The 13823-nt window shown below is 40.8% G+C and overlaps 1 protein-coding gene across 6 annotated transcripts in view; it reads right to left on the reverse strand.

The window, feature by feature from the left end:
* PRDM2 (PR/SET domain 2) overlaps positions 1 to 13823 on the reverse strand; it is a 105620-nt gene that overhangs the window by 34147 nt on the left and 57650 nt on the right. The window contains exon 1 of one of the 6 annotated variants that reach the window (XM_084875289.1): positions 2478 to 2535. The exons of the other annotated variants lie outside the window; for them this stretch is intronic. The gene's annotated coding sequence lies outside the window, so the exon portion shown is untranslated. Of the gene's footprint in view, positions 1 to 2477; positions 2536 to 13823 lie in introns of those variants that run through there. 6 annotated transcript variants of the gene reach the window in all.

Consider the following 13823-nt stretch of genomic DNA (forward strand, 5'->3'; position numbering starts at 1 on the left):
GTTCCTTGGCTGAGGGCACATCTTCAGTAGGGGGTGTGCAAGAAGCAGCTGATCGATGATTCTCTCTCATCGATGTTTCTAACTCTCTATCACTCTCTCTTCCTCTCTGTAAAAAATCAATAAAATATATTAAAAAGAAAAAAAAGGTAGGTAACAGATGAAACTTAAGATCAGAGACACGAAATATTATCATTGCAAAGATCATAATGATTAAAAATAGAAACATTTGTAAACAATACCAACCAGATATTAATCCTAAAAAACATCGCCAGATTTTGAGAAATATTGAAGAGATTCAACAAGAAAAAAATGAATAAAATACTTACTAATCAGCCATTTAAAAGAAAATTCTAAAACACCATTTTGAATCCCTAATTCAAATTCTTCAGTAAGAAAACAGAGCTTTTCTGCAGCTGTGTAAGAAAGAGTTTACTCAAACACGTATCTGAAAACAAGTCAGTCCATTCGTGTCCAAAGGCAGCCAAATGGAACTCAGGACTTCACTGGAGCACAGAAGCGGAATCTTCATGGAGCAGGTAGATTCACGTCTCCGGGGGGAAGGTTTATAAGCCCATGCTCTCTGCAAGGGGCAAGGCCATGGAAACACATGACACAACCACAAGTCACCTCCTATCTCAATCTTTCTCCCTCCGTCACAGCACTGGCGTAAATCTGATAATGACAATGGCTCCTGAGGAATCCAGTTGTGCTTTAGGGAGTTTGGATTCTAACCTTTCCACCAGTTTTCTTATCCTCATGATGACATATGCCCAGTCCATCTCAGATTACTGGTAGCAAACAATGCTAATTCCACTGACTGGCTACCAGCAGGAACTGCTCTAGTTCCGCAGGTCATGCCTCCTAAGACCCACGTCAGGACGCCTGCTGCCCCCTCAGACACTTCATTCCAAAGTTATATTCAGAAAATTTTTCCTGGATCAAAACCACAAATGTGTTGTAAGACATCAGTACTACCTCATATACTCCAAACAGGCCAAGAAATATGACCTTTCAAAATACATAAATACGGAGGTATGGTCTAAACCTTACATGAATCTTAAAAAATCACACTGTAAAATTTAATAGAATTACTACAGACATTAATTTATTGTACTACTGTTCCTTGCAAAAGCAACTCAAAGATTTTCTGCAACTTCTCAAGCACTAGAGAGGTTAGTGAGCAGGCTATATAAAGAGAGTGAATTGCCCTCCGTGAACAAAGTACTAAGTGAGATTTCTAGATTTATATTATAATAAAGCCAATTACAACTTTAATAATACTATTCATTAATATGTACTCAAAATAAAATCATATAACTATCTAAAAAGTAAAAATATCACTTGAAGTTTTATTCTCTGCCTAAGGAAGTATGAGAACACCTAGCTATACTGATTGCCAAATGTCTATTTTTGGACTCTCCAAACCTAACCAGTGAGAAGTATCCCTCCTGCCCCCAGGTGCCCTCTTTCAAACCCATAACCAGGAAACCTTGATGCCCTGTGAAGAAAAGCCACTTTCCGTAGGAACATCTGCATCCTATTTAGAGGGCTCCCAGAGCATCCCCCCACGGGCTACCAGAGCCTGGGTACCAGTGGTTCAACTGGAGCTCAAGTGACACTTGGACCAGATCACGCTCTGGTTGGGGCTCTCCAAGGCATCGGAGGACATTCAGCAGCATCACTGACTTCCACTCACTCGATGCCAGTGTCACCTTCTAGTGTGACTACCAAAAGTCTCCAGACTTGGCCAAATGTCCCTGGAACGGGGGGTGGGGTTGTTCCCCAGGGTAAGAACCACTGGGCTAACCCAATAGAATATCGGTTACTAAAGACAGGTGAGGCTCTGCAGTTTAAACATTTATTATAAAATTTAAAAAAAGTGTTTGAAAACACAAATAAACCAATTCTAAAAAAGAAGGAATGAACAATTAAATTTACCTCCCAAGTACTTTTCGGGAAACAAAGATAGTTTATGATAGAAATGCAACTATCATGAATCTAATCACCATTCTTTCATGGGCCTGAGGTTGTCTGGTACAGGAAATGTTCATCAGAGCATCTAACACTCGAGCTATTCCCATCAGGACCCCAGCGGGGGAGCTACTGGAATGCCCGGGCCTACCTGCTATCTTGCAAGAGAAACCACAGGCCAGGGCCCCCATGGGGACTCAGTCTCTGACAGAACAGAATTAGAACCGGGAGTCCCGGGTCACACTAAGGTATGCTTAGTGTCACTCCCAAAGCCAAATATTGCAACTACACGTTTGGAAACGGCTCCATTTCCTTAAATCGGTACATTTTTCTGGATACTTGGTTTCTGTTCTATGTGTAACCAAATTAAAATAAAAAAACAAACCTCTAATCAGAAATAACCTGAGTGAGTGTGACAAAGGGGCGAGGGGACTGGCTGGTTTCTGCTGTGGGAGCGGGGCTGGCAGAGCCCACTGGGAGCCTGGTAAGTACACGTGTGCACTTACCATCAGGTTCCTGCAGGTCCTACACAGAGGCTACTGCCAGCTGCGTGCTCCACTTGCTCTAGACAAGAAAGATATAGGAATGAAACACAAGGAAAGTGAAATGGAAACAATGACAAAGAACATAATGAAGCACAGGACAAAACTGTATGCTTAAATATAAGGAAAAGAAATATACACACAAAGATGAAGAAAACGAAATGAAACAGAAGGAAAGCAGCAGTTGTCTACTGCAAGGTTCTCACCAAAAAACAAAAATACAAAGAACCTTTGTGTTCTTAGTCAGGGATGGGATGCGGCATACTTACTCTCAGGCCTGTGCCGTGCCCATGGTGTCAAACTGATGTTCTCACCACGTAAGCACCACTCGGCTATGGAAGGCCAGAAAGTCCCAATCCCTGCCTCTCATTGCAGACACCAAGGACCAGAGGTGGGAAGTCACCTGCCCCAGGCCACACAACTAAATTAGCTCCCCAGTCAGAATTAAAACCCGTGAATGATGACGCTAAAAGTGCTCCTTCTAGTACATGTATTCCTTAAGAACAAAAATGGCATAATAATACCTTATTGTTTAGAAAGCACTTTACAACCATTACTTCACTCAGTTTCAAGGGCAAATGGGAGTGGTATAAAGACTTCTACTGCAAAGTGGGATGCAGATGTTTTTCCATTTCAATTTTATCTTATGCCAGAAACAAGTAGCAGTCAACAGCACAGAACACCAATCTGAGAAAATATGATTAACTATTAAGTAATGTCAATCGAACTGGATTTCCTGGTGAAATTAGTTGCCCTGGAGGGAAACCCAACAGCTATGGTGGGGGCTTTTAAGGACAAGTGAAGCGTTGTACCGCTGGCGCTTGGATGCGAGGTGCAAAACCAAAGCTGCCTCAAGTGCCACGTGATTAAGTCTGAACTATGTTGCACTCTCCAAATAAAGTGAATAAACACTAGGAAATTCTAGAGAATGATGTGTCTCTTAAAAAATGTTCAGGCATCAGAGAGAATGCAGAATCCTAGAAGGATGGCATAAGGCACATTTAAAAAATTGTTACAACAGTGAAGGCTCCTGCATTCGGCGATTTAAAGGAATTACATGTAGAACCATATGTAACTCAACATGCGCTGCCTCCTCTTAGGGAACTACTCAACTATGAAGTATAAAATCAGAATTCAGTATCAGCAGGTCTAGCTGATCTTTGGGGAGCTCACCATCTTCCTCGGATGCACAGCTGACTGCCAAACTGGGAGGAACCCGTCAGTGAGAGCCATGCAAGATGGCGGAGGAAATGAATGGGCTGCCCTGAGCCGAGGCTGACACCAACTCTCCAAAGGGTGGGTGTGCTTGAGCTTCCAATTCCCACCTCTCCATCCAGCCCGTGATCCCTACACAGGATTCTCCACTCTCCATGGTTACCTCTGCTCTCATAATTACAAAACCAGAATTTCTTCACTTATTAGCCCCACGTTTCTCCTCCACCTCTGGCGTTTGATGGTCCTACTTTTTTTTTGGGGGGGGGGGGGGGGAGGGGCGGGGGGAGTTAAGGTGGGAAGGGCGGATCTTTCATTCTTCAGAGTACTCTCCGCAGCCCTATGACACTATCATCTGGGAACTCCTGCTTTCACAGCCATTCTTTCATAAAATCTACCTCTTCTTCCTGCCCAAAATGAGAGGGTCACTCATAGGAATTGGAAGATCAGAAGCCTGTTTTCACATGTGACTGAAGAGAGGCTCCAATTCTGTACTCTGCTAAACTGAGGTCACAGACCGTAGAGAACAGAAGAGACACAAAGGACGGAATTAAGGGGCTACATTAAAAGGTGGGAGAGAGTCCTGGCCCACGTGGCTCAGTGGTCAGAGTGTCGGCCTGCACCAGCCCTAGTCAGGGCAATGGCAGGAGGCAACCAATTGATGTGTCTCTCATATCAACGTTTCTCTCTCTTTCCCTGCCTCCCTTCCACTCTCTCTCTCTTTTAAAAAGAAAAAAAATCAATGGAAAAGGTATCCTTGGGTGAGGTAAGAAAAAAAGAGTGAATTAACAGTGCCATCTGCATTTCAGGCAAGTTTGAGAAATTCATCCTAAATAAAGACATCATACAACTTTTTTAAGTTTTTGAAAGGCAAGGGTGTGATTTTTGTGAAAGTAGGCCAGTGTGGCACTGATATCAACACTGGGGATATCTGGTTCCCAGAGGTAAGTCAGAATTCTGAAAGCAAAGGAAAAGCAGCTGAACAGGGGCAGTGGGAAGGATGAAGGTCATATTAAATGAATTTTATAGGATTAAAAAAAGAAAAGAAAAAAAAGCTCTCTAACAGATCAGGTAGCAAAGATGGAGAATCAACGGATAATAGCAAAGTTGTTAGCTTAACAAGTGGCCTAAATGATGTTATTATGTGTGAGCTGGTCAAGGGTAGTCAGAGCACAGCCTCGGATGTGCTTTACATGTGGTGGTAGTTTAATAACATTCTCCTGCTGGAGTGATGAGTGGAGAGCAGCTGGACACATACATAAAACTAAACTTTCCACAAGGAAATAACGGTCCGTTTCAAATATTTCAATATCCTTAATGTATGCTTTAAAAAAAAACAAACAAACCGGAAGTCATCAAAAGCCACTGATGGGATGATCAGGCAACCTGGTGCAGAACTATGAGGACTGGGCATCAGAAACTGTCACCATAAAGATCAAAGGTTACAAAGGGGATGTGTTTATCAGCTGATCAGAAGTGGCCCTTACAAATGGTCAAGGTGAGATCAGTGGGTAAACAAGCCACCTGGGGCCTTAGCCCATCAGTCCGTGTGTTTAACAGAGAGACATTTGAAGCAATAAGATGCTCTAACAGTTGGTTTTATGAACGTAATACACTATTCATTTTCCATAGATTTCTTTTACACATCAAATAACTGAAATGTACGTGATGGGAAGAAATGTTAAGCTCCCTGGGCGTAATTTCAAACCTTTTTCTGTAAACTCGCCAAGAGCTGCCTGCAACCTGGAGGCGAATTATAAAAATAAAACCTCTCCGTTTTAAGTTGGTTATGGTATTAAGTCAGGACTCTAGACTTGGCTTCCAACAGAAACAATGGAAAAGTTCTGGCCATTTCGGAGCTGCGAGCACAGTGTGAATTCCTGGAATGCCTGTGTCCCGCCGCGGGTGCACCGCCTTTGCAGCCATGGCTCCTCCAAATGTCAGGCTGCTGGGAAAACAGCAGAGAGCAGTCTGAAGGGACCTTTAATTTCTCTAAAAAAAAAAAGGCTTTTAGTAGCTCTGACTGAATAATTCCAAATACTAGAAATAAACTTTTGTAAATTCAAATTGGAAGGCACTAAATTTCCTTATACTCTTCAGAACCTCAGAAAACGTTGTGGCATAAACAAAATTATTTTAGAGCCTAATTAAAAACCTCTGAAACTTAAAACTGTTATTCTGTTCTAAAATTATTTTCATTTCTAGCGTTCTTCTTGTGGATTTTCAAGAGCCTTTATTTTACAGGGAAATAATATATACCTAAAGTCTGCAACCTCACATATAAAAAGGGAAATGGCGAATACAAAGTACAGAAGTTAATTCAAGCTCAGGTGTTAGTCCCCTGTGGCCAAACAAACCAGGACTGGGAGCTAAGCTGGGACAAGTGTCTGGCAACCCCCTAAAACAGAGGGGACAGCCACACCCTAAAGAATTGTCTCAGCTAAAAGGAAAGGGCGTTTTTTCCCTCTCAGAGTCCATGATACATTTTATAATACTATATCTGATGAATTAACTATAGCACTTAATTTTAAGATACTTTCAGGAAGTAAAAACTAGATATAAATCTGAGTCAAGAAGCAATTAACATCACTTAGAATTCAATCTTTACCTGTTTATAGAAATTTTAATAAGAACAATGGTCAAATCATTCAATAAAATCAGTCTACTGTTTATCCATCATCGTAAACTGAGCTGATCTGCCGTAAGATGTTAACAGATGTCTCTCATTGATGTGATTACTGATGAGGGTATAATATCTGTTTTCCTATCTGTTTGCATTTTTTAATTTTTCTAGGCAAACATTTGCTTACGTTATGCAGAAAGATAAATGAAAGATTTTTCTTAAAAATACTTCAAAAGCAGAATTAGCAAGGCAATTGAAAATGTTTTCTTTGGTTGAGATTAATATATATCATTTTATAAAATACAGCTTGAAAACGCCTCAACCTTCTCCCTTTCCTGCACAGTAAAAGGTCTTGCTGAAGTGTGTCTCTGTTTTCCAACTCTCACAGTGTAAGTGTCCAGAAAAGAAGCATTATCCCCAGAAACACCAAATCCACAAGACACACAGTTATAAAGATTTAAGAGGGATTTAAAATATTCATAAGGGACATCAAATCATCAAAACTGCTGAAGCATTCAAACTGCCACTGATGGTTTTTGGTGTACATCCTCCAACTCTTTCTCCCTATGCATCACATTACTTCAAACAGAAACTAACTGGCCTTCCTGTGACAGCCACATGCCTCTTCTTTCCTGATTTCACCGTGTGTTTGGTTATTACAGCCAGAATTATTTAAATACAAATCTAATTTAAACAATCATACTGATGCCTCCCAGATCAATGTTTTGGCAGTGGACTGTGAGCACAATACCAACTTTTATTTTGCTTCTCCTAAAGTGCAAAAATTAGACAATGGCACTTGAATAATCCCCATTGGTAGTGGTTTAAGAAATTCATTTATAGCCCTGGCCAGTGTGGCTAAATGGTAAGAGCGTCGGCCATGTACCAAAGGATACCGGGTTCAATTCCCAGTCAAGGACACATATCTGGGTTGCAGGTTCAATCTCCCCGCCAGGTCTGGGCTCCTGCCCAAGGCAACCAATCAATGTGTCTCTTTCACATCAATGTTTCTTTCTCACTTCCCTCCCCTCTCTTCCTTCTACTCTTTCTCAAAATCAAAGGGAAAAAAATATCCTTGGGTGAGGATTAACAAAAAAATAAAATAAAAAATAAATTTGTTTATAAAAATAAGAGAATTTAGAGATACGAAACTCCCTAACCTAAGCATGTCAAACTCCTGGCCGCATACCTTGTTTACTAGTATTTGGCCTGAGTTAGCCTTTGAGTTTGACATGCTTGCCCTATCCCTTGGATCTACATGAAACGACACACTTTCATTCCAGGATAAATTTTAAGACTCTTCATGACTATGCTAAGTGACCTCACTGTCTTCTGTCCAAGCCCTCAGATGTCCTCCAGGGCCTTTCTGGCCTGCAGATGTGCTTCTAGCCAACCTCATGGGCCGAGGCATCACTCACTGCTCCAGCAGAGCTGGGCCTGATCTAGACTGATGCATGCACACTGGCTGGCATAAATTCACCCATTCCGACAAACTCCAAACTGCCAAAGGCATCTTTCAGACCCAAGAAACAGAGAAGGAATGAAAATGTATTCTCATACAATAATTATTTTTAAATCATAAATTACATTTAAATTCAATTCCAGATCTTTTCTTATTGATATCCACCTAAAATCAAACCTACTAGCCTATTTAACAACACATCTATTCTCTGATGTACTAGCTTGTATCAAACTACAGAATCACTCAAATGTAGCCCAAGCTTGCCCTGGCTGGTTTTGCTCAGGATTAGAGCGTTGGTCCAGGGACGGACTCCAGGGTCTCAAGTTTGATTCCCGGTCAAGGACACGTGCCTGAGTTGCAGGTTCCATCCTGGCCCCAATCAAGGAGTGGGGGGAGGCAACCATTCCATATGTCTCTCTCACATGGCTATTTCTTTCCCTCCCTCCTTCCCTCTCTCGCTCTCTAAAAAGCAATGGAAAATAATATCCTTGGGTAAGGATTCAAAAATATTTTTTAGCTCAAGCTCACTATTTTTTTTTTTTTAGATTAAAAATTTTTCCTCTACATCAAGTATGTCAAACGTGGCCATCCGGCGGCAAATGAGACATACTTGCTCTATGTGCTTTGTAAAGTTTCTGGAAGAATGGTGAAGTACAATTATTTTGATAATTTTTCTTGAGTGCTTATTATCTATAAGGCCCTTTATTTAGAGCTAAGGGAATTTATGTATTTTACTACAAAGAAGTCTGCACTGGTGGAATTTAAAATTGAAGTTTTATATCTAACTTTGTACAAAACAATCAAGCCCCTTTGAGGAAAGGCCCCACTAATGTCAACGAGAAGCGAATTCTGAGTAGAAAAAAAATTCCAGAGAATCTATATTTCATTTAAACACATTCTTTTAAGGGAAGGTAGGAGGGAGGAAGCAGAAAGCAGGCCGGGGGTAGGAGGGAGGGAGAGGCAGAGTGATGGCTGGAGGAGGGATGGTGATGTAAACAGCCATGCAGCGGGACAGCAGGACGTTCGGTCTGTGAGGGAGCACCTGCGGCCCTCCTCGGCAGCACAGCTGGGACCTCCAACACTTCCCACAGCCTCCGGCACGGAGGTCACAGCCTTTTAGAAACACTAAGTCTCACTCTGCAAGGCTCCAAGCGTTATCCTCCACTGTCCTGTGTTGATGGTTCTCCTGTTCAATAGGGGCATAAAAGAAGGCCCCAGGGAGGAAGGACTCACAAAGGACTAGGACTGAAATACAGCTGACTCCTAGGCCAGTGCCCATGATGGGAGGGTCTCATCTCAATCTAGTCACTCATTTCACCTGCTCCCACACGGTCCCTGTGTGATCTGTGTGCCCTGCAAAGAGCTGACTCCAATGAAAGTGAGACAATCCTGGACTTCCTGGACTGGCTCCTCCCCCGCGCCACTGCTGGGTGCCACTCGCACTAACATAGGTCCTCAGAGGACGGAAGCCACAAAGCTGAAATCCACAGAGCTGAGACTGCACTGCGCAGCGGTGGGCCATGCCTGGGTTAAGGAGACGTAATCCTGCCCATGGCAGATGGGACCTATGACACACACTGATGTGATAGCTACCTGCTTCTGCCGAGGAGAGGAGAAAAATGAGATGATGTGCATAGGAATTTTTTAGCCACAGCAGATTCTGCTAAATAAATTACAGAAACCCCATACCTACAAGCCTGAGTTGTCAGCATATGTTCCTTCTTATGAAGACAATGGTATTCTGTCTCCACTAACAACTCTAAATTCATCCATTTTTTTGTTCATTTGTTCTACATCAGTCACATGATCCCACCCAGATATCAATAAGGAAATGTACAAGCCAATGAGGGCAGTCTAACTGAGAGGTGAGAATGCTGGCAAACACCATGCCCCCATCAATATATACTAATGCTCTGACAGCAAAAGCCGTAAATATATTCTTTAAGTCTGTGATCCACTGTCTCTGTTTAATTTTTAAAATTAAATACACGAGTTCATACTTTAATGGTTCCTAACCTTTAAAGGAAGAAACCTTAGGCCCCTTTGAAAACAAGATAAACCTAAGGCTCCAGTCCCCGGATAGTCACACACAGACATGAGCACAAAGTGTGGGGATTCAGGGACCTTCTAAGCTATTACAAGTCAAGCTGTGAGTTCACATGAAAGGGAGTGTGATATCCCTGGGAGTAAAAGAAAAAACACAAAAAATCCTGACAGCTCAGATTGCTCAATAGAATGTTACACAGGTAGTCAGGGCATTTGTTTCCTTACAACTGACATTGTCAACTTAATTAGTAACTTCTCCTAAGCAAATGGCTCTTTCACACTTTTTTCCTGATTTCACATCCAAAGAACGTGAGCTGACAGATGTCCTCATCTATCACAGAGCACTGAAAACGATGCCACACAGTGATTTTCGGTACTGTCTGATAATTTAACGTCTAAAATAAATGTATCCAAAGTTTATCTAAAATGTCACATGCCTAAAACTTTGTAATAACAGTCGAACAGAGCCACTTCAAATGGTTTGGACCACACCACGGTAAAATCGAAGGACAGGAAGAAAATAGAAAACCTTCATTTGGGCAGCAAGCAAACAGTGAAACTTGAGTTCCCTATCTCCAACCTGTAACCACCAGTGTCCTCTTGGGTGACTAGTGAAACAGGGCCGCTTTTAAGAAAGAAGCAGGTCTCCGGCATCTGAGTTCTCTAGTACCTTTACGTGTATCTAGTTGCAGCACAAAGGCAGCTATGTACTCTTACCTATTTTGCAATTTACTTCATTCATTCATTTGCAATCTATTCCATGTCACCAAAGCAAACTACACGCTTAAAGGACATGTTGAAACTATTTTTTTAAATCTAGAAGTGCCTGGATAAGCTAATGGACAGGCTGAGTTACCACATGGCTAATTTCGCTGGTGCCCACCGAGGGCAATGGAACAGAGCAAGGTCGGAGGCTCTCGCTCAAGGCTCACAGCAACTCTACAGGTAGGTCTTATCCCCATTTTACAGACAGGTAAGCTGAGGATCAAAACACGTAGAGTAACCTGTCCAAAGTCACACTGCTACTGTTTGGGGTGAATGTGAACTGGGATTTGAACCTGGCCTTGTAATTCCAGCGTGCCACGGTATTGGGTATAGCTGGGTCAGCAGTTTTTCCCTTCTCCCCTCCACCCAACATGCACACACATTTCAGGATTCTTTTTAAATAGCTATCCCTTTGCAAAGTACCAATCAGGTTATCATTTCTACAGAAGCAGCAGTGAGGCCCAGCAGTATACTTCCACCCCATCAAACAACACTTTTGGTGGCAGTTTATTTGTTTTTATAATATGCTTGAGTGTAAAAATTAAAGCTGGGTTTGAAGGCATTAACACAATCATTAACTATGAGAACAGTTTACCAATTCCTCGGACTTTTTGACAGTCGTCCATGAGGTTTAGAAGACCATATCTCTCAAAAACTGAAGAGTCAGAAATAGTTGGTTAAGCATCATCTTTTCTTTTCATTTCATGTTTTCTACACTCTACTACAATGATGAATTTAATTTATTTTGGCATACAGAGAGTAATTTATTTTCTATCCTGAATTTACCATTTTGATAGAAACAAAACTGCAAATAGATATTTATTAATTTAACACTCAAATTTGCTCATTATCAAATAATCCAAGATCATACCTAGTAAGGAAAAGATAACTCCTGTGGTAATAAAAGCTAGTAAAATTTACTAGCTTTTAAAAGCTAGTAAAATTTCTTTAAAAAGAAAGCAAATTTAGAATTTTAAGCCCTTGTTCAAAATTCCAACCAAGAAAGAATGAGATAGCCACTCCTTTTTATTGCTTGTTTTGGACACCAGTAAGAAGGAAATTATAATTTAACGTGTTAATCCTACAAAAATTCCAATCCAAAATGTGTAAATAGACAAGACTGTTCCACGTATTAAAAAAAAAAAAAAAAAAAATCAAAACTGCAACTAGGTCACTGTGACCGTAAACCTAGAAGAAATGAAAAGAAGACCTAAGTCTGCACTGATCCCACGTTCACATGCTCACAGAGAAGATGCCAAAGCCCTCACAGGGACCTCGGCCATTCTGCTTGGAGCCAGTAGTTCCTGTATTCCATGGAGAAACAGGCCCTGATAACCTCACATATTAAAAACAAAAAACACAGCCAATAGAACCGACAGCCATATTTTATCCCTCAAATTGGCAAGAGAATGAAAACTGACCGGAAGAAGCCGAACAGTGGAAAGAATAACAAAAGGCACAAAAATCACCTTGTTGCCCATTCTAAACCATATGGCAACTTCAAACACTGCACATATTCCGTTTAGAAGTTCTAAACATGGGTGAACAAACCAGTTTGCCTTCATTTTTGGGGCATGTGATGTCTTAGGAAACCTACAAAAGACTACATCAATAGTTAGAATTCTAAGTACGAGGGGAAACGGCCGTTTATCACTGTAGCTTCACAGAAACTAAGAAAGAGGGGGCTTTAACCTAAGCTGCATTTATTGCCTTTCTTTTTACCAAAGCGAAGAGAATCCTCCGCAAATGAACGTAAGCGAGCACAGGACAGCTTATTCATGAAGGGCAAAATTAGGTTTTGGTTATAAACTAATAAAAATACATAAAATTTTGAAAGTATCAAATTAGCAAGAATTTTAGATGTCATAATCTTATTTTAGAAACTGACATATGTATATACCACACACACAATATCATTATATCATTAGAATAAATCCCTTGCCTCTAAAATATTCAAATATTCTCTGTATATTAAAAATAAATGTATTAACCAATAGAGAGCATTTAAAATAACGATACAATATTTACCACATTAAAACTTCCATAAAAATATTTTAAATTTCAGGGTCAGGTCACCACAGAAATGGGAAGAGGAAAGTGCTATAACAAATGCTAAAAAACACTGAAAATTTTCTAGTCTCTTACCCATAATCCCACAAGACTTTTTCTTTTCTTTCTTTTTTTATATATATTTTATTGATTTTTTTATAGACAGGAAGGAGAGGAATAGAGAGCTAGAAACATGGATGAGAGAGAAACATCGACCAACTGCCTCTTGCACACCCCCTACTGGGGATGTGCCTGCAACCAAGGTACATGCCCTTGACTGGAATCGAACCTGGGACCTTCCAGTCCGCAGGCCGACGCTCTATCCACTAAGCCAAACCGGTTTTGGCTGAGCTTTAAACTTTTAAAGTTACTGCTTCATAATCTTTAGAGAAAAGGGTAGAACAAAAAGGAAAATACTTAAGAAATCTGAAAAATTAAAATCCAGATTACTAAGCATGTGTCTGAGGCATGGGGGATGCGGTAATAAAGTCCTCTAGTAAAAGTTGCAGATAGAAAAGGCCATTTTACATTTTGTTACAAATTCAAGAAGTTCTTAAAACTTTATAAACACATAGAAATTCTATAGGCTCTGTGGCGAAATAAATGCAGTTAAGAAAGCAAGCCCTGCCCCTCGTTAGGAGAACTTAAGAGCGCACATGGACAGGTTAGGGCAACTCCTCTCTCACTCTCGCTTCCTTTCATGCTTCTCTCAGGCGTGAGTCAAGTCACCAGCACAGGCACAGCTTTATCAGTGAACAAAACCTTCGGCGAAGGTCCTGCTTCAAATGAGATCCTCTTGGAAAAGTAAAAAATAAAAAGTTACCCCCCAAATAAGTATTTGACAAAACAAACAAAATCCCTAATTTTTACCGAAGACAGTGAAAGAAACTAACAACAAGCGTGACTTAACTCACTGATGTTCACAAATCAGAACTGCACTTAATTTCTAGACTTAATTTTTAGTGAATGTTAATTAAAACATGTTTACGATCCATAAAACTCAGCTTGTGAAAACATTTAAAATTATATTTTATTCAGTCATTCTTAGTATTTAGCCAGTCATTCTCAACAAAAGACACTGGCACAGAGGAGGAAGCCCCACACCAGGGGCTCTTAAAATCATCGGTGAGACCAACCCAGGGTGCTCTGCCAC

The sequence above is a fragment of the Pipistrellus hanaki genome, assembly GCF_964339955.1.
Source record: "Pipistrellus hanaki genome assembly, chromosome: 2".
Classification (NCBI taxonomy): Eukaryota; Metazoa; Chordata; class Mammalia; order Chiroptera; family Vespertilionidae; genus Pipistrellus; species Pipistrellus hanaki.